At 43.9% G+C, this 27,005-nt stretch overlaps 2 pseudogenes; one reads left to right on the forward strand and one right to left on the reverse strand.

The window, feature by feature from the left end:
• Window positions 1-7,949: 7,949 nt before the first annotated feature.
• Window positions 7,950-12,785, reverse strand: LOC127030773 (olfactory receptor 10A7-like; annotated as a pseudogene).
• An 11,698-nt stretch (window positions 12,786-24,483) lies between these two features.
• LOC127031250 (olfactory receptor 14I1-like) lies at window positions 24,484-25,413 on the forward strand (annotated as a pseudogene).
• The last annotated feature ends 1,592 nt before the right edge of the window (window positions 25,414-27,005 follow it).

Below are 27,005 nucleotides of genomic sequence, written 5' to 3' on the forward strand. Positions count from 1 at the left end.
AAACACCCACAACCAGCCTTTCAGGTAGAAGAATGGAGAAGACAGCCAGTGCTAAAGGCCTAGTAAAGGGAATCCACACTGCTAAGGACTATCACAGGATTTGTATACTCATAGACTCATAGACTCATAGATCAGAAGGGACCAATCTGATCATCTAGTCTGACCTCCTGCACAAGGCAGGCCACAGAACCCCACCCATCCAATTTTATAACAACCCCTATCCCAGGACCGAGTTATTGAAATCCTCAAAAATGGTTTGAAGACCTCAAGCTGCAGAGACACCACCAGCAAGCGACCCGTGCCCCACACTGCAGGGGAAGGCGAAAAACCTCCAGGGCACCTGCCAATCCGCCCTGGAGGAAAATTCCTTCCCGACTCCAAATATGGCGATCAGCTAAACCCTGAGCATGTGGGCAAGAGTCACCAGCTAGCACCCAAGAAGGAATTCTCCGCAGCAACTCAGTACCCATCGCATGCAACATCTCCCCGCAGACCATTGAGCAGACCTGTCTGGTGGTAATTCAAGATCAATTGCCCAAATTAACGATCCTATCATAACATCCCCTCCATATACTTATCAAGCTTTGTCTTAAAGCCAGGAAAGTCTTTTGCCCCTACTACTTCCCTCGGAAGGCTATTCCAGAACTTCACTCCCCTAATGGTCAGAAACCTTCGTCTAATTTCAAGTCTAAACTTCCTAATATCCAGTTTATACCCATTCGTCCTCGTGGCTACATTAGTACTAAACTTAAATAATTCCTCTCCCTCCCTAACGTTAACCCCCTTGATATATTTATATAGGGCGAGCATATCCCCCCTCAGCCTTCTTTTGGCCAGGCTAAACAAGCCAAGCTCTTTGAGTCTCCTTTCATAAGGCAGTTTTTCCATTCCTCGGATCATCCTCGTAGCCCGTCTCTGAACCTGTTCCAGTTTGAATTCATCCTTCTTGAACATGGGACACCAGAACTGCACACAGTATTCCAGATGGGGTCTCACCAACGCCGTATACAACGGTACTAACACATCCTTATCCTTGCAGGAAATACCCCGCCTGATGCATCCCAAAATCGCATTTGCTTTTTTAACAGCCATATCACATTGGCGACTCATAGTCATCCTGCTATCAACCAGTACCCCAAGGTCCTTCTCTTCCTCCGTCGCTTCCAACTGATGCGCCCCCAACGTATATCCAAAATTCTTATTATTAATTCCTAAATGTATGACCTTGCACTTTTCACTATTGTATTTCATCCTATTTCTATTACTCCAGTTTACAAGGTGGTTCAGATCTTCCTGAATAGTATCCCTGTCCTTCTCCGTGTTAGCAATACCCCCCAGCTTCGTGTCATCCGCAAACTTTATTAGCACATTCCCGCTCTTTGTGCCAAGGTCAGTAATAAAAAGGTTAAATAAGATCGGTCCCAAAACCGATCCTTGAGGGACTCCACTGGTGACCTCCTTCCAGTCCGACAGTTCACCTTTCAATATGACCCTCTGGAGTCTCCCCTTTAACCAGTTCCTTATCCACCTTACAACTTTCATATTCACTCCCAGCTTTTCCAATTTAACTAACAGCTCCGTGTGCGGAACCGTGTCGAACGCCTTACTGAAATCTAGGTAAATTATATCTACCGCATTTCCTTTATCTAAGTAATCCGTCACCTTCTCAAAGAAGGAGATCAGATTGGTTTGGCACGATCTACCTTTAGTAAATCCGTGTTGCAATTCGTCACAATTACCATTGACCTCTATGTCCTTAACTACTTTCTCCCTTAAAATTTTTTCCAAGACCTTACATACTACAGACGTCAAGCTAACAGGCCTATAATTACCCGGATCACTCTTATTCCCTTTCTTAAAAATAGGAACTACATTAGCAATCCTCCAGTCATACGGCACAACCCCCGAGTTTATCGATTGCTTAAAAATTCTCGCTAACGGGCTCGCAATTTCACGCGCCAGTTCCTTTAATATCCTCGGGTGGAGATTGTCCGGGCCCTCCGACTTAGTCCCATCGAGCTGTTCAAGTACGGCCTCTACCTCAGTTGCAGTAATATCCACTTCCATATCCACATTCCCGTTTATCATCCCTCCATCATCGCAAGGTTCCTCACTAGTCTTATTAAAAACCGAGGCAAAGTACTTGTTTAGATGTTGGGCCATGCCTAGGTTATCCTTAACCTCCATTCCATCCTCAGTGTATAGCGGCCCCACTTCTTCTTTCTTTGTTTTCTTCTTATTTATGTGGCTGTAGAACCTTTTACTATTGGTTTTGATTCCCTTTGCAAGTTCCAGTTCAATGTGGCTTTTAGCCTTCCTCACTTTATTCCTACATGTTCTGACCTCAGCAAGGTAGCTTTCTTTACTGATCCTGCCTTCCTTCCACTCCCTGTAAGCTTTCTGCTTTTGTCTAATCCCCTCTCTGAGTTGCTTGCTCATCCAGTTTGGCCTACAACTCCTGCCCATGGTTCTTTTCCCCTTTCTCAGGATGCAGGCTTCCGACAGTCTCCGCAGCTGTGACTTAAAGTAATTCCAGGCCTCCTCCACATTTAAATCCACTAATTCCTCCGTCCAATCCACTTCCCTAACTAATTTCCTTAACTCTTTAAAATTAGCCCTCGAGAAGTCAAAAACCCTAATCGCAGATCTACATTTGTTTATCCTTCCATCTAGTTTGAACTGAATCAGCTCATGATCACTCGAACCAAGGTTGTCCCCTACCACCATTTCTTCTATGAGGTCCTCACTGCTCACCAACACCAAGTCTAAAATGGCATCCCCTCTCGTAGGTGCTTCAACTACTTGATGAAGAAATCCATCCGCTATCACATCCAGAAAAATCTGACCCCTATTATTCGTGCAAGTACTCGTCCTCCAGTCTATATCCGGGAAGTTGAAGTCCCCCATAATCACACATTTCCCCTTTGTGTTTACTTCATTAAAGACATTAAAGAGGTCTCTATCCATATCCCAATCCGATCCCGGCGGTCTGAAGCACACCCCAAGCACTATCTCAGGGGAAGCTCTAGTTGCTTTTTTACCCAGCGTGATTTTTGCCCAGACGGACTCTGTCTTATCCATTCCATCGCATCTTATTTCGCTACATTTAATTTCATCATTGATGTACAAGGCTACTCCACCACCTTTGCCTTTCTTCCTGTCTTTTCTGAACAGCACATAGCCTTCAATACCCGTGCTCCAGTCATGAGTACTATTCCACCAGGTTTCGGTAATCCCTACAATATCCGGCTTCACTTCCTGCACGAGTAACTCCAGTTCCTCCATCTTGTTACCTAGGCTCCTTGCATTAGTGTACAAACCTTTTAATTTTCGGCGTTTGGCGTCAGTGACATTCTTTCCCCCGTCGTGCACAAACTTTCTACCACCAGCATCACCCGTTACTCTGGTTTCTACTCCACTATTCCTCCTTGGATCAAATCTTGGGGCCGCAAGGGTATCCCCGCTCACTTTGTTTACTTCCCTCTCCAGGTTATATTCTGGCGTGGAGATCTCCCGAACATTTCCCAACCATCTCCCCCAACTTTCTAGTTTAAAGCCCTCTTGATGAGGTCGGCGAGCCTACAATGAAGGCTTCTCAGAGGAAGCACATAGAGAATGGAGACTGCTTTACTCACATCATAGCAAAGGATTTTCCCAGCAAGCTGGAAGAAGCTATAAAGGGAGGAAGTGACACCATTGCTTGGTCTCATTCCCCCCACAACTCAACACCCATAAAGATATTTTGTGGAAAAAGGTTTTGAACAGGAGTGGTGGCCCCAGGCTGAAAAGAGAAATCCCAGTCTGTGTTTGAAGGAAATATACCATCATGGTGAGACATTGTTTGAGTCAAATCCTGTCTAGTTTATAGTACTCAGATTGTAATTTTGCTTTTATTTCTTGGGTAACCAACTTTGATCTGTATGTTTATAACTTATAATCACTTAAAATCTGTCTTGCTGTAGTTAATAAATATGTTATATGCTTTACCTAAACCAGTGTGTTTTGCTTGAAGTGCTTCGGGAACCTGCTCAGTGTAATGAAGCTGGCAGATTGGGTAATAATCTTTCACCAGTGAGGCTTCTGATCAGGTGTGATGGGGTGTACCTAACCTGAACCAGCCCCTAAAGGGTTAACTGTGCTTTTCAGGCTGAGGAAGCCCCAGCTGTCTGACTCTGCTGGGCCTGTTCAGCCTGGAGGCAGAGTATAAAAGAAAGCAGCCCAACTAAGTGTGGGCAGGCTGCTGAAGCAGGAGGATGCAGACTGCAGGCTCTCTCCAGGGAGCTGCTCCAGGCCCCAAGTACAGGTCCCGAGCATGCAGAGCTCCAGACAGACCCCAGACTGCCTGAGAAGCCCAGAGAAGAGTCCGCGCTGGCAGGAGCTATGCCACTTGAAGCACCAGAGACCTGGAGATTCTGTGGAAAATCACTGGGGGAGAAAGGGTAGGAAGCAGCCCAGGAGACTTGGACTTTTCTCTGGTGAGTGAACAGGGGAACCAGTCAGTGTGTTTCATGAGGATGTGCGCTGACTTGGTGGTGAGCACCCCCACCACTGCGAGAGACCTGGGGTGGGACTTGTAGAAGAAGGGAGGGTCTGAGTCCCCCAACCTGGGCACCACAAACCCCTGAGTGGTGCCTCACTTCCCCAATGGGTCAATAGTCCACACAGTTTTATAGAGTGGGACAGCTTTACTTAATCTGGACATTAGGTCATGCTGCCCTGATTGGAAGGGCCACTTTATTGACTCTGGCCATCTGCCTGCCTGACCTGACTTCCCAGGAGGTGTTCTGCCTGCCAGAAGCCCGTATCTGAGACATCATGGAAGGATTCTTGAGGATCATTGCAACTAGACTAAACTAAACACTTCCTTGTTTCTCAGATTATATCTGAGAAGGTTTATTGGTGGGCTCAGATTAGCATAGAACAACTACAGCTTCATCTGTGTAGCTCTTTCCATGCACCTCTCAGCAGCCATCACAAGTGAGACCCTCCTGTAGCTTCATTCCAGCTAATAGAAACAAAGGAGAGAGTAAAAGAGCAGCTTTCTATTCCTTGGTGATGAGAAAGCAAGAGGTCCCATTCCCATCTCATGGCCTCTCACCCATTTGCTACCCCATAAAACCCAAAGCCTCTTAATTTGACTGGTTGCATTGCAAAGTTTCTCTGTGCCAGAAGATGCTACCTTGAGAGGAAGTTCATTCAAAAATAAAATTGGTTTACACAAAAGACTGCATTTTCATGGAGGTTGTGTGTAACCATCTTACTTGATGCCATTAAAAACACATTTTCAAAGGAAGTCACAACTTGGAGTGGACCTGTGTGGGGTTCAGATGGTGACAGACAGATTCTGGGGAATGACTAGACGTGTTTTTCCATCATAGAGTATTTATATAGTTACAAATATGTATAGCGACACATATCTATTACACTTCAAACTGTAGGCATAGTCATGAGATGAAAAAATAGGATTTCACCCCAAGGGATGCTGTCCAGGATCCTAAGCCCACTAGCCCAAGGATGGACAACACTGGACATACCCATTTCCACTTTTTTCCTGGAAGGCCACACAGAAAATAGGTGACAGAGCTAGGAAACAAATTATTTTTTCTAGTGCCTAAACCACCAGACCTTCCTGCCTCAGCCTGGGAAGGAAGGAGATACAGCAGCTGTGCTGTCTACATGCTGCATGGCTGCATAGGATCACTGATGAGAACTTAGCATGCATACTGTATTGCATGATTGATATAAAAAAGGAGCAGCTATACTGCATAATGTTGTGCAGCTATCAGCAGAAGCTCTAGGGTGGAAAAAGGGGGTAGCTATACCATACCCAGAGCTCTACATGGCTGCAGAAATTAAGGGATAAGAAAGAGGCAGCTATAGGGATAGATTCTCAGTTCTAGTAAAGTCATAGCTCTGTTTACTTTAATGAGGCTACATCAATTTGCATCAGCTGGGGATCTGGCCCATTGACTCCAATGGAGCTACAGCTTATGCCTACCAACTGGGGATCTGGTCCACAGATCCAGCAGAGCTACGTCAATTTACATCAGAGGAGAATGTTGTTCACTAACCCCAATGGAGATTCATTGGTTTACACCAGCTGGGGCTCTGGCCCACTCACTCCGATGGAGTTCACATCAATGTAATCCAGCTGGCAATCTGGCCCATTGTCATCACTCTGAAAGATAAACTAGTGCTTCATAATATGATGAAAGATTTTCCACCAGAGGCTCATTAGGTTAATTCACTAAGTGAAATTACATTTGGGAAAACACAAGTCAGTGGCATGAGGCATTAATAAAAACAAAGCTTTGGAGACATAAAAGGTTAATGGTCATGGGTTGAAGTGAGACCTTATTAAAAAGTTTTGAGACTCAACTGTACTTCTTAAATACTTTGAACTGAACTGGGAACAACAATCTTCCCCACAGGATTTGCAATAAGAAAGAAATTGTTAGTCTTAGGCTTCCCTCAAAACACCAAAATAATTCAGGTCAAGGTGAGACAGCTTTCCCCAGAAGTGGACGATACATTGTGATGCACTAACTCAATGGTTTTATAGACTATGCTAGAATGTTTACACTAGCTGATGTGTGCATACACACAAGTGTACATGTGTTTCTGTCTGCATAAACCATTATCCTCTTCTGCGTGGTTTTAGATCCTCTAAAGTGTGCTCTTTTTTATGCTTTGTAGAACCGATTTTCTCGAGATAATGTAAGGACCAGTACTTCCAAATCCACAATAGTCTTGGAGTGTGTGTGACATTCTATACCTTGGTGGAGCGTACTGTAACCCCCATATTCCTCATTTTCATATAATCGTAATCTCACATATAAAGCAAGCCTTGTAAGGTATCAGCAGAAAGGTTATTTTATTTCCAATAGAAACAAATTTTTAAAATTATAATACATATAATCCATCAGGTACAAAAAGCTACATGCATAATTTGCTCTGTATTTATGCTGAAATTTTTCAAATAATGCCATGGATTTAGCTGTCCAAGCTGAAATACAATAGGAGTTAGATGCCTAAGACCCTTAAGCTCCTTTGAAATCCCCAGCCTAAGTCTTTGTCCCATATCTCCTACACAACTAGGCTTCCTCCCCTCCATTTGTCTTAAGGAACTTTGGCCCAGATCCACAAAGTGATGTACAAAGGTGTTGAGACACTGAGCTCCCTTATAGCCTGGAGCCCCCCCTGGGCTATGGGATATTCAGATATGGGTCTTCCTCAACCTCTCCTGTCAGAGTGGCTCCACTTTAATTAAATAATTGAATAATTACATATTAATTGGGACATAGAAAAAGCAAAAAAACTTTATAGCCTGACGGTTAGAGCACTCACCTGAAAAGTGGCTGATCCCTCTTCAAAACCTTTCCCTCAGCAGGCACAGTGGGAACTGCAACAGGAGTTCTCTCATATCCCAGGTGAGTGCCCGAAACCCCGGGCTAAACGTTATGAGGGAGACTGTAGGTGCCCCGAGGCCTAGATAAAAGCAGCAGTGCACATGCGCAAAGGCAGGAAGATAGGTGCAAAAATGTTGGTGCTGAGTGAGTTTAGGCACCTATTGGGTGAGGCACCCATCAGATGTCATTTTGTGCATTTTGGTAGTGCCTAAAAATGGGATGCAGGCTCCTAAATCTGGAATTAGGCACCTCAGCCCCTCTGTGTATCCAAGCCTCTGAGTCTGGATTTCATCCTGTTCATCCATCTATCTGACAGGATCCTCAGCCCATTTCTAAAAGCCACCATCCAGCCGTGCGCTGCAACAGAACCTGCCCTTGTCCCTTGCCATCACCATCCCTTTTCTAAAACTCAAAATGAAAGAGAAGCAATAACAGAAGCCAGATGAGAGTGAATCATAACCTGGCTCCCTGCCAGACTGTAAGGTCAGAGATCACAGGCCAGACTTGTTTAGCTATGATTGTTTCCATTTTCAGTGTACTTTAAAAATTAGCATGGATTCTCTGATCTCTTGTCAAGGCCACACACTCACTCCTAACATGTGCCAAAGCCTCCTTGACATTTTTATTTCTCAGGCTGTAGATGATGGGGTTGACTAGAGGAGTCAGAACTGTGTAGAAGACGGAGAAGACTTTGTTTAGGTCTCTCAGAGTGGGGTTTTTTGGAGACAGGTACACAATATTCAGGGTCCCATAGAAAATGGTCACCACAATGAGGTGGGAGGAGCAGGTGGAAAATGCTTTTTGCCTCCCAGTGGTAGATGGAATTCTCAGGATCGTGATGATGATGCAAACATAGGAGATGAGAGTCAATAGAAATGGGGGCAGGGTGAATATGGAGGCCAGGACTAAAGTGACAAGTTCGATCAGGCGGGTGTCACTGCAGGAGAGTTTAATCACTGGGGTGAAATCACAAAAGAAATGGTCAATTTCACTGGGGCCGCAGAAGATTAAACATGACATCAGAGATGTTAATATAGCACTAGCCACCATCCCATTGATCCAAGACCCTGCTGCTAGATGGAGGCAGAATTTGCCATTCATATGAGTTGCATACTGCAGTGGTTTGCATATTGCTACATATCTATCATACGACATGACAGACAAGAGACAACACTCAGATCCTGCTAGCCAGGTAAAGAAATAATATTGCAAGAAACAGCCATTTACTGAAATGACATATTCATTTGTCAGGAAACTGGCCATCATCCTAGGCAGGATGATGGAAGTGTAGCAGGTGTCCAAGCAGGACAAATTCCCCAGGAAGAAGTACATGGGGGTGTGAAGGTGCTGATCAGCCACAACTAGCACAATGATGAGGACGTTTCCAGCCACAGTGAGAATGTAGATCACTAGAAACAGCAGGAAAAGAAAAACATGCAGTCCAGGATGACTCCCAAATCCCAGGAGGATAAATTCTGTGATGGTTGTTTGATTTCCCTGGTCTGTTTTTGCCATGAGGTGTATCTAGGACAATTAAATGGAAGTCTGTGACATTATTTGATGAAAATGATCTTAAGTTTTCATGCAGCAATATAAATGTAATTCCATAAATATTACATAACACAAGTCAGTTGGCTAAGACTAAAATGGTTGGTTGGAAGACTCACAATTGAGTGCCAGGGTGTCTAGAATCATGAGTTGGAATTTTTAAAGGCATCTAAGGGAGTTAAGCATACAGCTAAGGTTGACGTGAAATGGTATTTGTGTACCTTAATTTCTGCTACTTCTTAGAAAATCCTATGTCTTAAAAATCCATGAAAAGATCCATCCTTAAACCCAACAAATGACAGACATAATCATTGTATGATCTTCTCTTCTACCCCACCTCTTAACAAATGGGCGAAGAAACATCCTCTACATATAGAGTCCAGTCTTGATTTTGTCTAATATAGATCCTTGAATGATAGAAACGTAGCACTGGAAAGGACCTTGAGAGACTATGTTGTGTATTTCAGACAGAGAATTTGTCTTTATTAAATTCTAGTTCCCCATGTAGGTACTTGCAAACTGTAATCAAGTCACATCTTAACTTCAAAAGAGAGCATTAAAAAGAATTAGTTTTAAATTGGTATGCAATTTGTTTTTTGTTATTGCATTGACTGTTCTCTTCAACATGGGCTAAAAATCAGCTGGCAAAATGCATGTTTTATCTACTTATTTACATTATGTCTGTGTCTGTAATTACAATTGCACAGACAGAAAGATTGCTCTTGTGTCCAGCCATTCCCCACAACCCAAAACGTTAAAATGATGGAAATAAGTAGTCAAGGCGTAAGTCTGTAACACTGGTTACCACCTTCTCATCACCTGCAATGATATTTATCAGTATTATATTTTAACTGAAATTGTGAAAGTGACAAAAACCATCAGTCCCGGCAGCCACCAGGGTCTTCTTGGGGAGAATTTCCACTTAATGAGAAATACAGTAGAAACCTGTTTATTTGAATCTCCATTATGTGGCTCTCTATATTAACTGAACCATCAGCACACACACAGGAATATGGGAACTTGACACTTCATAGACAAATTCAAACTGAAAATAAAGTGTAATTTCAACAGATAATTAATCAATTGAACATCTTTCCAAAGCTTGTGGTGGATTCTCCATCACTTGCAATTTTTAAATCAAGAGTGGTTATTTTTCCACAAGATATGATCTAGTTCAGACAGGAATTATTTTGTGGAAGTCCTGTGTTCTACATGAGGTCAGACTCATGTAGAACTCATGAGATCACAGTGGTCCATCTGGCCTGAGAATCTCTGACTCTATAAAATACATGAAAGAAACAAAACAATTTGAGGAGAGGCTAGATGGTTCTCTGAATAAAGTAAATAAAAGGAAGTGAAGTCTGGGGCTTTCAAAACCATCAGTGGCTAGAAGCCAAGATTATCAGGGATGCAACCCTATGCTCTGGGTGACCCAAAACCTCTGACTGCCAGAAGCCAGGAAGCTATAATTGCCAGGTTCTCTTCACTCCCTCTGAAGTTCAGGTACTGGTCAATAGTGGAAGACAAGATACTGACCTACATAGACCATTGGCAAACCCAGTATGGCTATGCTTATGTTCTTATGTTCTTATGATCTATGAAAGGAGATACCATGACTGCAGGTGTTAGAATCATAGAATAATAGAATATTAGGGTTGGAAGAGACCTAAGGAGGTCGTCTAGTCCAATCCCCTACTTAAAGCAGGACCAACACCAAGTAAATCATCCCAGCCAGGGCTTTGTGAAGCCGGGCCTTAAAAACCTGTTTGGATAGAGATTCCACCACCTCCCAAGGTAAACCATTTCAGTGCTTCACCACCCTCCTAGTGAAATAGTGTTTCTTAATATCTAACCTAGATCTCCCCCATTGCAACTTGAGACCATTGCTTCTGTTCTGTCATCTGCCACCACTGAGAAGAGATAAGGTCCATCCTTTTTGGAACCCCCCCTTCAGGTAGCTGAAGGCTGCTATCATATCCCCCCTCACTCTTTTCTTCTGCACACTAAATAACTCCAGTTTCCTCAGCCTCACCTTGCAAGTCATGTGCCCCAGCCCCCTAATCATTTTCATTGCCCTCCACTGGATTCTCTCCAATTTGTCCACATCCCTTCTGTAGTGAGGGGACCGAAACTAGACACAATACTGCAGGTGTGGCCTCACCAGTGCTGAATAGAGGGGTTCACAGCTCTATTCACAGCTGTAGATTCAAATCCCTCAACTCTCTGCTGTGAGCTAGGGCAGAAGGCTGTATGTCAACCTGAGGCAGGCCGTGAGATTTCTCCTGCTTGTTATAGGATGTCCTGAGGCTGGTAGTCTCAACTATAGCATCTAGAAGATAAATATCCAGCTTAAAATTGCACTACAGATATCTGGGTTTGTGCTAATAATAATATTTAATTTAAAGGAAATTCACAATGTATATTTGTTGACTCTTACTAGTTAATTGAAACTTTTAAATTGAAATATTTTAAAATGATAAAAGGTTTTTTGACAAAAGGAACAGTTGTAATGGAAACTATTCATTTTTTTGTAAAAATATTTTTTTCTTGAAAAAAACACAAAATGTGGGGATATTTTTTCTCTTTTAATTAAAAAAATGCAATTTCTCGGTTCAGTTTTCAGAAAAATGTTTTTTGGAAATCAGACATGTCTACCAAAACCTAATTATTTCTAACCAAGACTGGCTTTCAAAAAACAAGACATTTTATGGGAAATATAAAAAAAATATGTGAGAGGGGAATTGAAATGTCCTGTGGAAAAATAGTTGACATTTTCCAGTTGGCTTATTATTGACCAACCACAGCAAAATATAAACTGCCCTTACAGTAGGAAAGCCTTGCATGGAAAAGGTAAATAAACACATCTTTGTTTTCCCACATGGTTAATCTATGGGCTTGTGTACACTACCGCTTAATTTGAAGTAATTTACGTTGCTCAGAGGTGTGAAAAAGCCATGTAAGTTACAGAGACTTAAAGTGGTGTCCACACCACACTATGTCGGCAGGATATGCTCTCCTGCCGACATAATTTCTGCCTCTTCTTGAGGTGGAGTAATTATGCCAATGGGAGAATGCTCTCCTAGCGGCGTGGGCATAGTATGTCTTCCCCATACTCACTACAGCAGCTGCGGTGATGTAGCGCGGTTGTGTCTCTAGCCCTCAATTTAATAAAAAAGAGTCTTGAAGTTTCATTTACCGCAAGACTGCTACAGAATAAGTCTGACTCTTTTAGGACATATTTTCCCCATTTAAACACTAAAATAGTATGAACAATTTACATGTATTGAGTCCTTTTCATCTTCAAAGTATTCTACAATTCTAAGGCCCCAATTCGATCAGGTGCCTTAGCACATGACCAACTTCTTCAGCATATCACTTTAGTGTTGCATAGGTTTATGCATGTATCTAAGTCCCATTGGCTTCAGTGGGACTTAGGTGCATTAGAGCTAAAACAGGACCAAACTAGTTCACTCTTTACATAACCCTGTGACTTATGTAGGGCTCCAGAGTAGAAAAATCCTACATCAGGTAGGTTGAGTGGAAAAGGTTTTCTACACTGCATAATTTTATTGTCAACTAAGAGAGTGGGAAAGTGTGTTTACCTTAACACAGGTACAGAAGAAACCCAAAGCTCAGTTGTGACCACTTCATCCAAAGACAACAATACAGGTGCTGCAGTCTTCTATTCCCACCTACTTCATGGGCTTCTAAACTCTCAGTAAAGAGACCTGTCTGCTCCTGATTAGAGACTCTGATGCTGCTGCCATCCTTGGTGCGTCTTGCCTTCTTTCTCTTAGCAGACAGTGAATATCTCTCCTGTTTCATCATTTATCTTGCAGACAAGAAGTGAAATCTCCCTTGACACCTCTGCTAATGAGCATTTTCAATTATGAAGAAGAGCATGAGAATAAAGATTTATTTTATTTTTAGACAAATAGACATCAAGGGTAATAGAGTGAAACAACCTCTGGGGTAGGTCATGGGGAGAGAAGAACTTCTGACTTCAAAGAATTGTTTTCATCACACTTATGGGATGAATGCTGGGTTAGCAGTGAAGCAATATACCACCATTGGAAGCAGCAGCATTTGAAGGTCCTCTTGCTGCAGTCCTTGAGCACCAGAGTCTCTCATTGACAAAAGACAATGAGGAATAATTCAGAGTTAAATGTTAGGAAATTCACACTGACGTTTTCAGCTTCAATCTGATCTCTGCCCTCTCACCGCATCCACATTCTGTATACAGGACAGAGGCACCCATTGCTACATAAAGGGAACTCAAATCTCTACTCTTATATATGGCTGCAATTCAGCAAATTAGGACAACTCACGTGCTTAAAGTTAGCCACATGATTAAGTGCTTTGCCGAATTGGGGACGTGTAGGAATTAACACAACATATAACTTGGGTCCCACATTATATTAAGGTTCCAGTTACAAATAGTTTATAAAGGCTTAATAAATATTTTAATTCATGGTCAATCAATTTTTACGGAGTCCAACAGATGAATAAATTGCTTTTAAATATGGTTTATAACATTCAACAACATCTTGAAGACACATAACCATCAACAACACATACTAATCAGATCTGTAACATGCTGATAACATCTATTGCTCACGTACTATTTCCTTTTAAACAACTTAGAAGTAGAACCTTAATGCCAAGTGAGACCATATTAAGAGGTGATGTATTTGTCATCTCATGCCATTACCTGCACCTGCCCTTTCTGACCGCTCCTGCGTATGGGACCATATATAAATATAAGAGGTTGGAGGCCGGATTCTGGCTTACGCTGAGGGGCCTTTATACCAAACTGGCTGTATAAAACTGAGTGTAAATTAGAATTACATCCACTTTCATTTTCTTGTACACTGCTAGAATACTGTAAAAGAGTCTCAGTGATTATCTAGCTATCCTCTTACAAACCGTTCTATTGATGAAAAAATGAATCCTTTTTGTATAAAGTTTACCCAAATAAATTTACACACATTCCAAAGTTAACACAATCTGAATATTTGCTGTGGTGATTTATGTACTTGATTTTTGATTTTATATGTTGTCTCACTTTTCTTTTTATTGGTTTATTTCATTATCATGCAGTCTGAGCACCTTGAAATGCTTCACCAATAAACCATGCTTCTCTTATTTGTGATATTTTATTCTAAGTGTGAGGAGTAACTGCTTGACACTGATACACTGATATTACTAATTAGAATTTATTTTTTTGTCACAAATAAAACAACTATGAAAAATCTATCATTAAAACCAAATTAGCCTAATTTAATACCACAATGGATTTTTTTTCCCCTGTGGACACTTCTTATGAACCAAGATACACCAAATTCACTTCACACAAGACACCTAAGAGATACTGGTATCCGTTTATGCTTGTACAGTCCACCTCACCATAGTATACCAGCATCTCACTACCATTAATGTGTTTATCCTCTCACCACTCTGGGCTGGTAGGGAAGTGATATTATCCCCATTTTACAGATGGGGAACGGAGTCACTGAGAGACAAGGGTCTAGAGTTTTATAAGTATTTTGGTACCTAAATAAAAAGATAGGAGCCCAGTGGGATTTTTAAAAGAACCTAGGCAGGTTGGGTGCCTAAATCCTATTGAAATCAGTTGGAGTTTGACCCCTATATTACTTACAACCAGATTTTTAGAGGTATTCAGGCATCTAGTGGGAGTTTTCAAAAGCAGCTATGCACCTAACTCTGATCAATTTTAATGGGAGTTAATCTCCTAGTCATGTCTCAAAATCCCGGTAGGTGGTTATCTGTTCCTTTAGGCACCTAATGTCTTTAAAATCAGGCTCTAAGTAAATGGGACAGGTCACACAAAGAGTCTGTGACAGAGTAAATTATGGGACATGGGCATCTTTAATCCTAAATTAAAACCCTAAACACTAAAGTGCATGTTTTTTTCTGCCTGACACCAACAATTTAAGATCAGTGCAGGACTGCGACTGAGCAGGTGACTTAATTTGAACTAATGATCTGAGCAGGTGACTTACATTTCCATTTTAGGAAAAGAAGGCATTCCTAGAGATTACCATGTGTTGCTATATAGCAGTGACCATGGCCATATGTCCTTTTCACACACAGTCCTTGCCAGTGTGTCTCAACCAGGCCATTTAAAAGTCACTAATTCTTAGGGTGCAGCAGAGTGGAATGTTGGTCTCTGCTGTCCCAGCAGCTCAATTCTTCTGTCCTTGGAGCTCTGGTGGTATTAGCACCAGCAGAGAGTGCAGCCTGCTAATTCAGCAGACCTTGAAGACACTCATAGAGAAAGACCACAGGTACAGTTTGGTGACAAAGGCATTTGGTCAGGTTTATTGCCCAGAAGGCACAGCCTTAATGATTTGCACAATTTGCACAAATACATTGAAAAATGAGTGCTCTGTGACAAGGAGCAGCTCAGTCAGCAGTGGGAATCTCTGCTGTCCCCTCGGCCACACAACAGGTTAAGACGAGGTCTCCCAACATTTATAGACTGAGTCAAACAACTGGGATGCACAGCTTACGTACATTTTACATGTTTCATGACATCTGTTTGTTACCTTCCCTTGTTCCTTACATCTTGGACACAACATCCCTCTTCCTTGTTCTGTCACACCATCTTACTTTATACTACATTGGGGCATATCTGTACAAGCCTTCTGAAATATATTTACCTAAATATCTAATGCCTAAGACTTCTTAGGAATGCCTATGTTTTAGCAATGTGAGCAGCAACTTTGCTAAGTTCATGTGCTGGACAGTGAAATTATAAATTATGGAAGGTGCCCCCCTGTTGCTTTGCCATCCATGCACCCTGTAGATGCTGTAGTTGCTACTGCCCCAACTGCTGTTGAGGAGGACTTTGATTTTATTTTCAATGAGATTGAGGACTGGGCTTGACTCCAACCACAGAGCCTCGGTCACAGCCCTTGTAATCTGCCACTCCCCTCTCTCACTTTTCCCTTGCCTCAGGAGGTTGCCCCTGCTTTGGCCACTGCAATGCCCCAGGACCTGGCCATCTGCCCATGCACGACTGGTAATCTGGCTGACGCCACTGTGCCTAATGAGGCAATGGATGAAGCCAAGCAGCTGGGTTCTGCGCCCGCCAGCATCCTTCCCCATGAGGCAAGGCAGCAGCCTCGCCATCCCACAGTGCTGTAACTGTGGGTGCCTCAGTTGGTGAGGCGCCTAAGCCTAGCGCTGTGGGGGCAACTCAACCCCTTGCTGCCCCTTTGACCACCATGCCGGGTCAAGAGGCATTGTGTCCCGGTAGCTCTACCGCTCAGGCTCCTGATTTTGTCCCTGTTCCCTGCCCTGACCATTTTCCCATCCTAGATTTGTGTCCTGTCCCAGCCCCTGATCCTGTCCTTTATTTCTTCCCTCCTTCTTCACTGGTCTTTTCTCCCCGGATCCAACCAACATCGATGCCTGCGGAGTGCTTTGCGATGGACTTCCGAAGGTCAGCACAGGTGACCGGGGCCAGCTGGAGCTGCCTCTCACTCTGGCCGAGTTCTCGGAAGCCCTCCATCTCATGCCCATTGTAGCGAGGTGGGTACCCATTCCTGCCCTGCAGGGCTTGAAACAGCCCAGGAGAGAGTTGACGTTGGGAGCAAAGCCACGGCTGATTGAGGGAAGTGGCTGCAGCTGCGGCCATGCCCCAAACAGACTAACTGGGCCTTATAAGAAGGCCAGGGCAGCCAGAAGCTCAGGACTCTCTCTCTGCTTGTAGAGAAAGAGGGGCCTGGCTGCTAGGGAGCTGAGCAGGGTATTGGGAGTGGAGCAAGGCTGAGAGAATGCTAGAGGAGCTGGGGACCTCTGGCCTAGGAAAGCCCCAGGCTGTGGGCCTAGCTGAGGGCCAAATACCAGTACTGGGACTGCAGAGGGCAGCCCAGCTATAGAGAGAGACAGCAGGTCCAACCCAACCTTGCCTGTGATGAGTGGCGTATACTGCAGTCTGCCCCAGGGGGTGGGGCTAGATGGTGACTGGCAGTAGCCTTATACTGATGCGAGGTGTGTTTAGTGAGAGAGGGTTCCTCTGGGTGGGGAGACCCAGAGTGTGGGGGTACTGCCAGGAGGCAGCAACCCAGAGAAAGTGGCACCGTGGTCCTGGGAGGGACATGGGGGCCAGCAGTCAGGTGGATCACCAGTCTGCAGGGGGCACTCTAGGATGCTGGAAGAGCTCATTCTCATGGACTGCCAGCAGGAGGTGCCGCAGAGGTGAATCCGCTCCCTTACACCCACCAATAAATCTCCAGGCATGGACGGGCTGACCGTGGAGATCTATCCCAAATTCTGGGATGTCCTTGCCCCAGACCTTGCCACCGTCTGGGCCAAGTCTTTGGAGACCATGGTCCTCTCTCTTTTGTGCAGGTGAGCAGGGCTTGCCTTCCTGCCGAAGAAGGGGGACCTCTGCTATCTCCAGAATTGGCATCCCATCTCACTCCTCAGCATGGACTATAAGCTTGTGGCGAAGGCCATCTTGCAGCAGCTGTGGTCCATGCTGGTGGACGTAGTCCATCCATACCAGACCTACACCCTCCTGGGCTGTACTGTCTTTGATCCTCTCTATCTGGTCCGGGATCTCTTGAAGATTGGGTGTAGGGATGGTTTATCGTTCTCCCTCCTGTCCTTGGATCAGGAGAAGACATTCGACCAGATGAACCACAGGTATCTCCTGGGCACTCTGCAGGAACTCAGCTTCAGGCCTCTGTTTGTGGGGTTTCTCCAGGTGCTGAAGCCTCTGCAGAGTGTTTGGTCAGCCTCAACTGGACCTTGACCGCACCTGTCAGCTTCAGGCGAGGGGTGCGTCAAGGCTGCCTGCTGTTGGGTCAGCTGTACAGTCTGGCCATTGAGCCCTTCCTTCGTCTCCTTTACAAGAGGTTGATGGGGTTGGTGCTGTGTGAACCGGAGGTGCGGCTGGTCCTGGCAGCATACGCCAGTGACGTATTCCTCGTGGTCCAGGACCCAGATGACCTGGTGTGAGTGGAGGCTTGTCAAGCTGTTTATTCAGCAGCCTCCTCCGCCCAAGTCAAATAGGTCAAGAGCTCTGGCCTGGTGGTCGAGGCCGAGTGGCAGGCGAGCTCCCTCCCATCTGTGCTTCATGCCATCCGGTAGAGCGTGGGTCCACTGCTCTATCTTGGCATTTACTTCTCTGCCACAAATCCATCTCCACCGGAGAACTGGCACGGTTTAGAGGGCAGGATGACTGGGCAGTTGTGGGGCTGGAGAGGACTGCTCTGGTGCCTCTCCCTCCAAGGGAAAGTGCTGGTGCTTAACCAACTGGTCCTGTCCATGCTCTGGCACTGACTCAATACCCTGTGCCCACCCCTAGTGTTCCTGGCCAATCTCCAGAGGCTTGTTCTGGAGATTTTTTTGGCCGGGATTGCACTGGGTCTCTGTAGGGGTTGTCCATCCTCCCCTGGAAGAGGGAGGGCAGGGCCTGACATGTATGCACACTCCCTGCAGAGACTCCTTTATAGTGCAGGTGGCTTGGCATGGAGCATATTTGTGCACAGCTTCCTCCACCACCTGCGAAGGCTGCAATATGTCCAACAGCTCTTTTTTCTCCATCCAAGAGGTCATCTGCAAGACCTTTCTGAGCTGCCAGTCTGCTACCAGGACCTCCTCCAGATCTGGAGGCTGGTTTCAGCGACCAGGTCCTTTGTGGCCACCAAGGGGATACATCCCTCGTGAAGTCCCTGCTACACAGTCCCCAAGCTTCATTACCCCCCCTTGTGTCCCACTCTGATACCAAGTGGTGGGAACTTTTACCAGCAATGGAAGGTGGGGAACCCCAGTCAGCCAGTTTATATTCCATCTCAGTCCCGTGGCCTGCTGGGGATATCAGCTGGTGGCTCCTCCATGGGGCCATGAGTACAGGGTTGTACTTGGTGCAGGTTGCCTCTGTCCCTGAAGCCTGTCCCTTTTCTGGTATGAGAAAGACCCTGGCGCACGCGTATCTTCAGTGTGCCAGGCTTCAGCCCCTCCTCTGGCTCCTCCAGAACCTCTTATTGAGATTCTGGCTGCACTTATCCCTGCACACCCAAGGTGGCCATTAGTAACACTGGAGTGGGGGCTGCGATGGTGGGGCATCTTTTATCCATTCACGAATCCAGGCAGAGGTCCTCTGGGCAGTGTACACTGGCTCTCTTGGAGCTGTCCGGGGCTCTCTGCTCGGTGTCCCCTTCTGATTCTCTAGTTTTGACCCTTTGACACTGTCAAGGTATGGTTCCCCACTCTGAACCTTAGCGTCCAAAAGATAGGGTACCTGCATGAACCCCTCTAAGCTTAATTACTAGCTTAGAAATGATAGAGCTGCCACTACCCAAAAATATAGTGTTTTGGGACACTTTCTGGCTCCCAAACCCTTCCCTGGGGACCCCAAGACCCAAAACCCCTTGGGTCTCACAAAAAAAGGGAAATAAATCATTCCCCCCTCCTTTTTTCCTCCCAGATGCTCCCTGAGAGACCGTGAGCCTAACACAGAGAGAAATCAGGCTTTTCCTCCCTCCTTCTCTCCTTTCTCCCACCAATTCCCTGGTGAGTGCAGACCCCCTCACCTTGGGTCTTACACAAGAATAATAAAAAATCAATCAGGTTCTTAAAAAGAAAAGCTTTTAATAAAAGAAAGAAAAGAAGTAAAAATTGTTTCTGTAAAATCAAGATGGAAAATGTTATAGGGTCTTTCAGCTTATAGACACTAGAGAGAATCCTCCCCCCAGCACAAATACAAGTTGCAGCAAACAGAGATACAATCCTTCCAGCAAAATACACATTTGCAAATAAAGAAAACAATCAAAAGACCTAACCGCCTTTCTAACTGGTACTTACTAAATTGAACAGAAGAGGCTGTTTCAGAAGATTGGAGAGTCTGTATACATGTCTGGTCCCTCTCAGAACCCAGAGAGAACAAAGAAAAACCCAAAAAGCACAAACAAAGGCTTCCCTCCACCGAGATTTGAAAGTATCTTGTCTTCTGATTGATCCTCTGGTCAGGTGTTCCAGGTTTACTGAGCTAGTTAACCCTTTACAGGTAAAAGAGACATTAACCCTTAACCATCTGTTTATGACAGGCCCCCACGTCCGTTCCTGTTATTGCCTCTGTTATCCCCCGAATTCAGTTGGGTTCTGGGTTTAGTAACTCCTCGCTAGGCTGGGGGAGGGGCTTTTAGCAATGGGCGAGCTAGTGCTGCCCATGTCTCAGTTCTCAAAAGGATCACTCCCCTGTAGCCATCTGGCCTGACCCTGTCACACCTGGTATAAAAATATCATCCCCAAAAATCACAGATCCAAACCGACATTAGTTTGATGGTAAAACATTTCTAGTATAGACCAGGTCTAGGGGTTCATTTTTAAGATTGCATTCAAAGTGCATGAGAGTCATTTCCTTTAGTGTGTGTCTACTAGGGAACAGTATTGTGTGGATAGGTGTGCTTTTGTCAGTGTACGTTATTTTGAATATGCTCCTGGGAAATCGACATGCAATTGAGTTTTTACACCGATCTGCATTTCTTTGAGAATGTGTGTTTCTGACTGTGAATCATTGTGTGAAGTTATGAATGTATAACATCATGTGTGAAACATACATGAGCGTGTGCATTATTAGTGCTTGTTAGGGTCTTTGAGTGGATTTCTGAGTCTTCATTTGTGTATGATTGCTTCTGAATGACAATATTGTGTGTTTACTAGTGCAAAGTGTTGTGTGTGTGTGTGTGTTTTGTGAGTGTGCATTGCTGTGTGTATGTTTGAAATTGCATGTAACTGGTTATTTATCAGTGAATATTACCATGTTTTGTGAGTGTATATTGACTTAGCAGAGTCCCTGTATTAAAGCCAAAAGCTGCTATCTACCTGCAGCTCCTAGCTGCTAAGATAATAACCTTTTAGTGGGTTATTGAAAGGAGAGAAGTTGAAGAGTAGAACTAGTTAGGAAAGGGAGTTTCTCATCTTGTGAGGCTTTTCAAGAAATCTGAAATATTTTCCCATCCTACGTCAGGACAGAAAAAATAAATTATTTTTCAAACAGATAATCTGAAAGCAAAACAAAATGAAAATTAAAAAAAAAACAGATTGGGTCAAAACGAAATATTTGGTTTCCATCATTTTTATAATTTCAGGCCAGGAGGGATGATGCAAGCAACTAGTCAAAGCTTCTTTTTATCATCGACCATTGAATCCCACCCAGTTACCCCTGTGTTGAGCCCAATGACTTCAGTTAAACTAAACCATTTCAGTCCTAAGCAGACTGCACGGTTTTGAGCCACAGGCCTGGACCTGGACAGGTTGATGTCTCAGCTGTGCCCTAGACCTGTCAAAGACAGGGAACAGATCAGCTGGGGCACATCCAGGTGATCCTAGGAGGTGACCTGCACCCCAGGCTGCAGAGCAAAGTTTTGTTTTGATTTTGACCCTTTATATTTTTCATCTTTTCTTTAGAACAAATTAACTGAAATTTCCAAATGATTTTTTTTTCAAATTGAAACATGTCAAAACTGGATATTTTAACAAATTTGAACCTTCTAAGAGAAATCAAATTAGGAGTTTCATCAAAACCAACTAACCCTTTGCTGTGAACAGGGTTTTAATGAATCAGCATTTTCTGATGAACAAAACCATAGTGTGAGAAAATTTCCAATCTGAGTTCGTAATCAGCCCTCTCTTAGGCCCCAACTTGGAACACAACTCTCCTTCCCACCGGCAGACTTCTACATCCATGTGAATGCCGTTCGACCGGGGGCTCTCAAACTTTTCTCAGGTCACTGACTATATCAAGAGAGAGATGCTTTGTGGACATGTCCCATCTCCACTGTGATCTCATCAACTTCTTCACCTCCGAGACACAAATATAGAGACCACCTTCTTTGCCCATTCAAGTTCACACCACATCCCAACACAAACCTACTGCCTCATCTTCAGTTCAGATTCACTGGCAAAGGAAATGGATTTGAAACCCTTTAATGAGGTGAGATAACCAGCAGGTGAATATCAGCTATAGCTCCACTGGAATCAATGAGCAAGAACCACAGCTGGTGTAAATCAGCAGTAGCTCCAATGAAAACCAGTGAAAACTGACATAGCTGCATGAACATCTTAGGGCCAGAACCGCAGCTAATGGAAATCAAAGTAGCTCCATTGGAATCAAAGGTCCAAATCTCCCTTGGCATAAAGCGACCTATCTAATCAGAACTCAATGGAATTGTATCAATTTACATCAGTTTAGGCCTTAGCTAGGAGCTTTTAGTGTTTGCTTCTGAATGTTTCTTAGTGACCAACATCAAACAGCCAGGAGCTGCTGATGCAAAGCAGGAGAAAAAAAATCTCTGCTCTCTCAGAGGTAATTATGTGGCATTAATGAAGGAACAGGCTATTCCAGGCCAGCTGGGGCTCTGTTGCCACTGGGCTCTGAACTGTTGTAGGTCACATGTCTGTGCTAGAAATATATAGTTTATTGTGTAATCTCCTTCCGACACCCTCTGGGCCTCAGCCCTGCCTTATGTGTATCCAGGGGTCCTTTCAGGGTGCTGCCATCGTGTGAGATCCAGGGCATGTTGTGTTCCCCCTCTGGGGGGTCAGGTACAGCTAGGGCAGCTTGTCAGTGTTGTTTACTCCTGAGGTGAGATCAGAGCTCAGCTCACAGCCCTCCAATTATTTAGGCCCAGCCACAGAACAGGGACATCCTGGGTTGTCAACAAGCAGCCCGAACAAGCCAGGATCAGTTTCAGTGATGGGAGGGGCTTTCTTTCCCCATCCTATTTAGTCCTTCACCTCTCAGCCAAGCCTGCCTGAGATGGGGAGCAGGGAGCACCCATCTGTGGAGTGGGTCCCTGCCTGATAGGAACTGCAGAGAGACCCAGCTGTTTGGGAAACATGGAGAAGCAAGAGTGAAACAGCTGCTGGATAACAAGGCGACTGGGGCATTATTTACACAGACAGGCAATGACCGAAGGACCCTGGCTGTGAAGTGTCTCATGTGTCATGGGCCGGGAAACATTCCACAAAGACCAGCACAGTAAGTTTCTTATTTTAATCACACATGGTTAGGTATTTATGTGCTAGTAAAATTTCATAACAGAACTAGGAGTTACAATTTGAACTCTTCAAGGCTTTTTATATGATTTAATCAAACATTTAGAGCTGCTCTGAGGGTTGTTGTTTTTTATTATTTTTGCCCCAGCAATAAACCATTGACTTTCCATAGATATTGTGAAAACCATTTTTTTGTTTGTTTTATTTTCGTTCATTGAGAACCAGACAATTTCAGGTAAACTGCTGGAAACAGAAACATTTTCACTTAAATAAAGAAAAATAAAGTATTTTGAGTTTTCCAATATATGAGTTTCAAGAATAACATAGGCTTCCTCAGAATATTTCTTTAGTTGAAAACCTAGTTTTCCTTTGAAATAATTTAAACAGAAAATGTCTGAATACCCCAGATTAGAAATTTAGAAGTAAGCGGGAGTGGGAACATTGATGATGTGCAATAATAGTAAAATTTGAACCCAGTCACTATATTGCACTGGTGTTTTTTTTCTACTTCAAAGGGATATTTGGTGACTCATAAAATTGAGTAAGCAGCAAAGTTGGCAGCAAACAGCATCGGTATTAAACATATTAGTGCCTTAAATGAAGAACAGAGAATTGAAGCCCCCATCCAAAGCCTGTGTCTCTTATCCGTGCCAAGGACATAGAAAGTGTCAATGGGATTAGAACCTAGATATTCGGTTCTAGTGCTATATCCTCTGTTCTACACAGCTGCCCACTAAACACAAATGCTGTAAGTGGGGGCACCGAACATACACATAAAAAGGCACAGCCCTTTTTCACAGCAGACAAGGCAGAGAACAGGATGGAGGGGAAACAGAGGCACAGAGAAGTGACTGGCCCAAGGTCACACAGCAGGTCGGTGGCAGAGCCAAGAACCCAAGTCTCCTGATGGCCAATGACTCACTCAGACATAACGTGACAGAGGTAAACGATGCAGCAGTGAGGTTGCTGAGCAATTCTCATTGGTACACAGAGATGGAAGTGGGATCATGTGTCATAAATCAATACATAAGCAGGCAGTAGGTCATCTATGTGGTGCTGCAGTAGAATCAATACAGACAAGCTCTAATGAAGCATATTAAGTGACTCTATGTCATATTTCCCTGGAAAGTGGATATCAGGCAGTTTTGGCATTTTAGTTTCAAGCCCAAGTTCACAGCCTGATGTTGGTAGCAAGAAGGAATCCATCTTGGCTAGAATATTGCATTGGGTTGTGCTTTGCTCCCTCCTTCACACGGCGTTTTATCAAGCCACATCCTGAGCCAGATCTTTAGATGGTGCAAAGACACACCAATTTAGATGTATGATAATCACCACTCCTAGTTAATAGCAGTGACAAGTGCTGTGCATTGTTGACACTCACATTATGAGATATTGCCGCAGGGAATCAGGGCCACTCCTGCTGTCACTGTAATCCCCATCACTGTCTTTGTCCTTCCCTCCACAGCCATCACACAATGAACTGAAAAAGAAAATGTCCACCCAAACTACCCTGACAAAGTTCTTTCTCTTGGGATTCTCTAATGTTCGGGAGCTGCAGATTTTGCACTTTATAGTATTTCTAGTGATTTACCTGGCAGGCCTGATGGGGAATCTTCTCATCATCACAGCCGTAGCCCTTGACCAATATCTTCACACCCCCATGTACTTCTTCCTGATGAATCTGTCCATTATAGACCTCGGCTCCATCTCTGTCACCATCCTTAAATCCACATCCCTCATGAACACCAGGGTGATTTCTTATCCTGGATGTGTCACTCCAGTCTTTTTCTTCATAGTCTTTATTGCAGTTGATATTGCCTTACTCACCATCATGGTGTACGACTGATATGTCACCATCTACCAACCACTGCACTATGAGAGAGTGATGAACAGGATAGCTTGTGTCCAAATGGCAGCCAGTGCTTGGATTACTAGTATTGTCTACTCTGCAGTGCACTCTGGGAACAACTTCAAATTACCCTTCTACCAATCCAATGTCATCAACCAGTTCTTCTGTGAAATCCCCCAGATACTCAAGATCACCTGCTCTAACTCGTACCTCAGTGAAATTGGGCTTCTTGCCTTTAGTGTGTTTTTAGGTTTAAACTGCTTTGTCTTTATAATTCTGTCTTATGTTCAGATCTTCAAAGCAGTGCTGAGAATCCCCTCTGAGCAGGGCCGGCGTAAAGGCTTCTCCACCTGCCTTCCTCACCTCACTGTGGTCTCTTTGTTTCTTTGCACTGGCATCTTTGCCGACCTGAAACCCACTTCCAGCTCAATATCCAATATGGATCTCATGATGGGTGTTCTCTATTCCCTGGTGCCTCCAGTGATGAATCCTATCATCTACAGCATGAGGAACAAGGAGATCAAAGCTGCATTAAAGAAACTGATTGTGTGGAGGTTATTCACCAAGAATTAAAATGTCCATCATTGCTCCTTGATTGAGATATCATTCTGAGCTTCTTCTTGGATATAATCAACTGATGACAAAATTGTCTCCTTGAGATCACAGGGTGCAATCTGTTTATGAATTCAGAAAATCCAGTCTAATTCCTCTGAAGTTAAATGAGTTAGTTTAGAATTACATCAGTGTAAATAAGATCAGAATCTAAATATCTATTCATAAATGTACATACACACCTATCTCTCTTTGGGATTTATACTGCTAATTTTGCCATGCTATCTGAGCATGTTGCACAGTATATCAACAGCCATAGCTAAGTCATTAGTGAACATGAAATCTCTTTCTCTTCTTCATTTTTAGAGTTAAAAATTGTGGGTGGAGTTTGAGAGGTTTGGTTTGTTTGTTTGCTTGATTGTTTTTTTCATGTTTCATTTTGTTGATTCATTGGTTGACCTTTTTTTGTTACAGATGACTTTTTGCGGTAGGAATTTGCAGGGTGGAATATGTTTGATTAAATGTAGGAATCAGATTATTTTGTCATTTATTCAAGGTGTCAATGTCATAATCTCTTAGAAAGGGTTTTCGAAGAGACCAGAGGTTTCCCTTTCCTTAGGGATGAAGAATTTAAAACAAGTTTCTGTAGTTGTGTGGCTACCTGAGTTCCTTTTAAACAATTATTTTAATGTTATTAGAGAGATTGCCTTCTGCACACATCCTCTCTCCTTCATCATCTCAGCAACTGCCTCTCCACCCAGACACGATTATAGAGACTATATCCCTTGCCAGTTTAAGTTCACACAATATCCCAACATAAGCAACTCTGCATATGGAAACATGGTATTAGGAAAGCATTTAAGGCTTGATTAAAATTTAAGGACTATAAACCAGTGTCCAGGGCTTTGGCTCCAGGATTCATGACATTACAAGAGAATCTCAGCTTCCATTTCCTAGACTATAGCCATTTTCTAGTTCTTGTGGTTGAGAAGGAAAACTTGAAAATGTTTCCCAAGAAAAAAGCCAAGTGTAATCAATAGAGCAATGTCTCCCTGAGTCTTGCACGAGCCAATCACTCATGGGATGGAGTGGGCTGTCTTCAGTTAACCTATGCAACACCTGCCTCAATCTATAGGCAGCCTGAGACAATTGCTTTGAGAGGGGGAAAATGTCTAGGGTATAATGATGCAGCTACATTTTCCTTAGTGTGCAAAGAGCCTGAACCAGTCACAAAGTTAACTCCATAAGGCTGAGGTGCAGACAGCTGTTCTGGGACTGCTCTCACCATCCGTGGATAGATGGGGCAATTCTGAGAGATACAACCCAGTTTTTTACAGTCGTGACACCACTTTTCCCCACTCTTTCTTGGGGTACCTCTGAGGAGACCTGTGTCCTGCTGGAGTACATCCTTCCTCTGGGTGGGTGTCCATGACTGGGCTTTTTCCTGCTCTCTGATTCCTCACTATCTCTGTTATGATACCTAGCGAGTTTCTATACATTCATCAGCCAATTTCCCAGCTGGGTGCCCATTTCACAGGTTTCTCTCTATGAACCTTGATATCAATATCATAGAATATTTTATGGTTATTTAAATAGGATGGAGGTTCTAAGAA

The sequence above is a fragment of the Gopherus flavomarginatus genome, chromosome 11 (assembly GCF_025201925.1).
Source record: "Gopherus flavomarginatus isolate rGopFla2 chromosome 11, rGopFla2.mat.asm, whole genome shotgun sequence".
In the NCBI taxonomy this organism is placed as follows: Eukaryota; Metazoa; Chordata; order Testudines; family Testudinidae; genus Gopherus; species Gopherus flavomarginatus.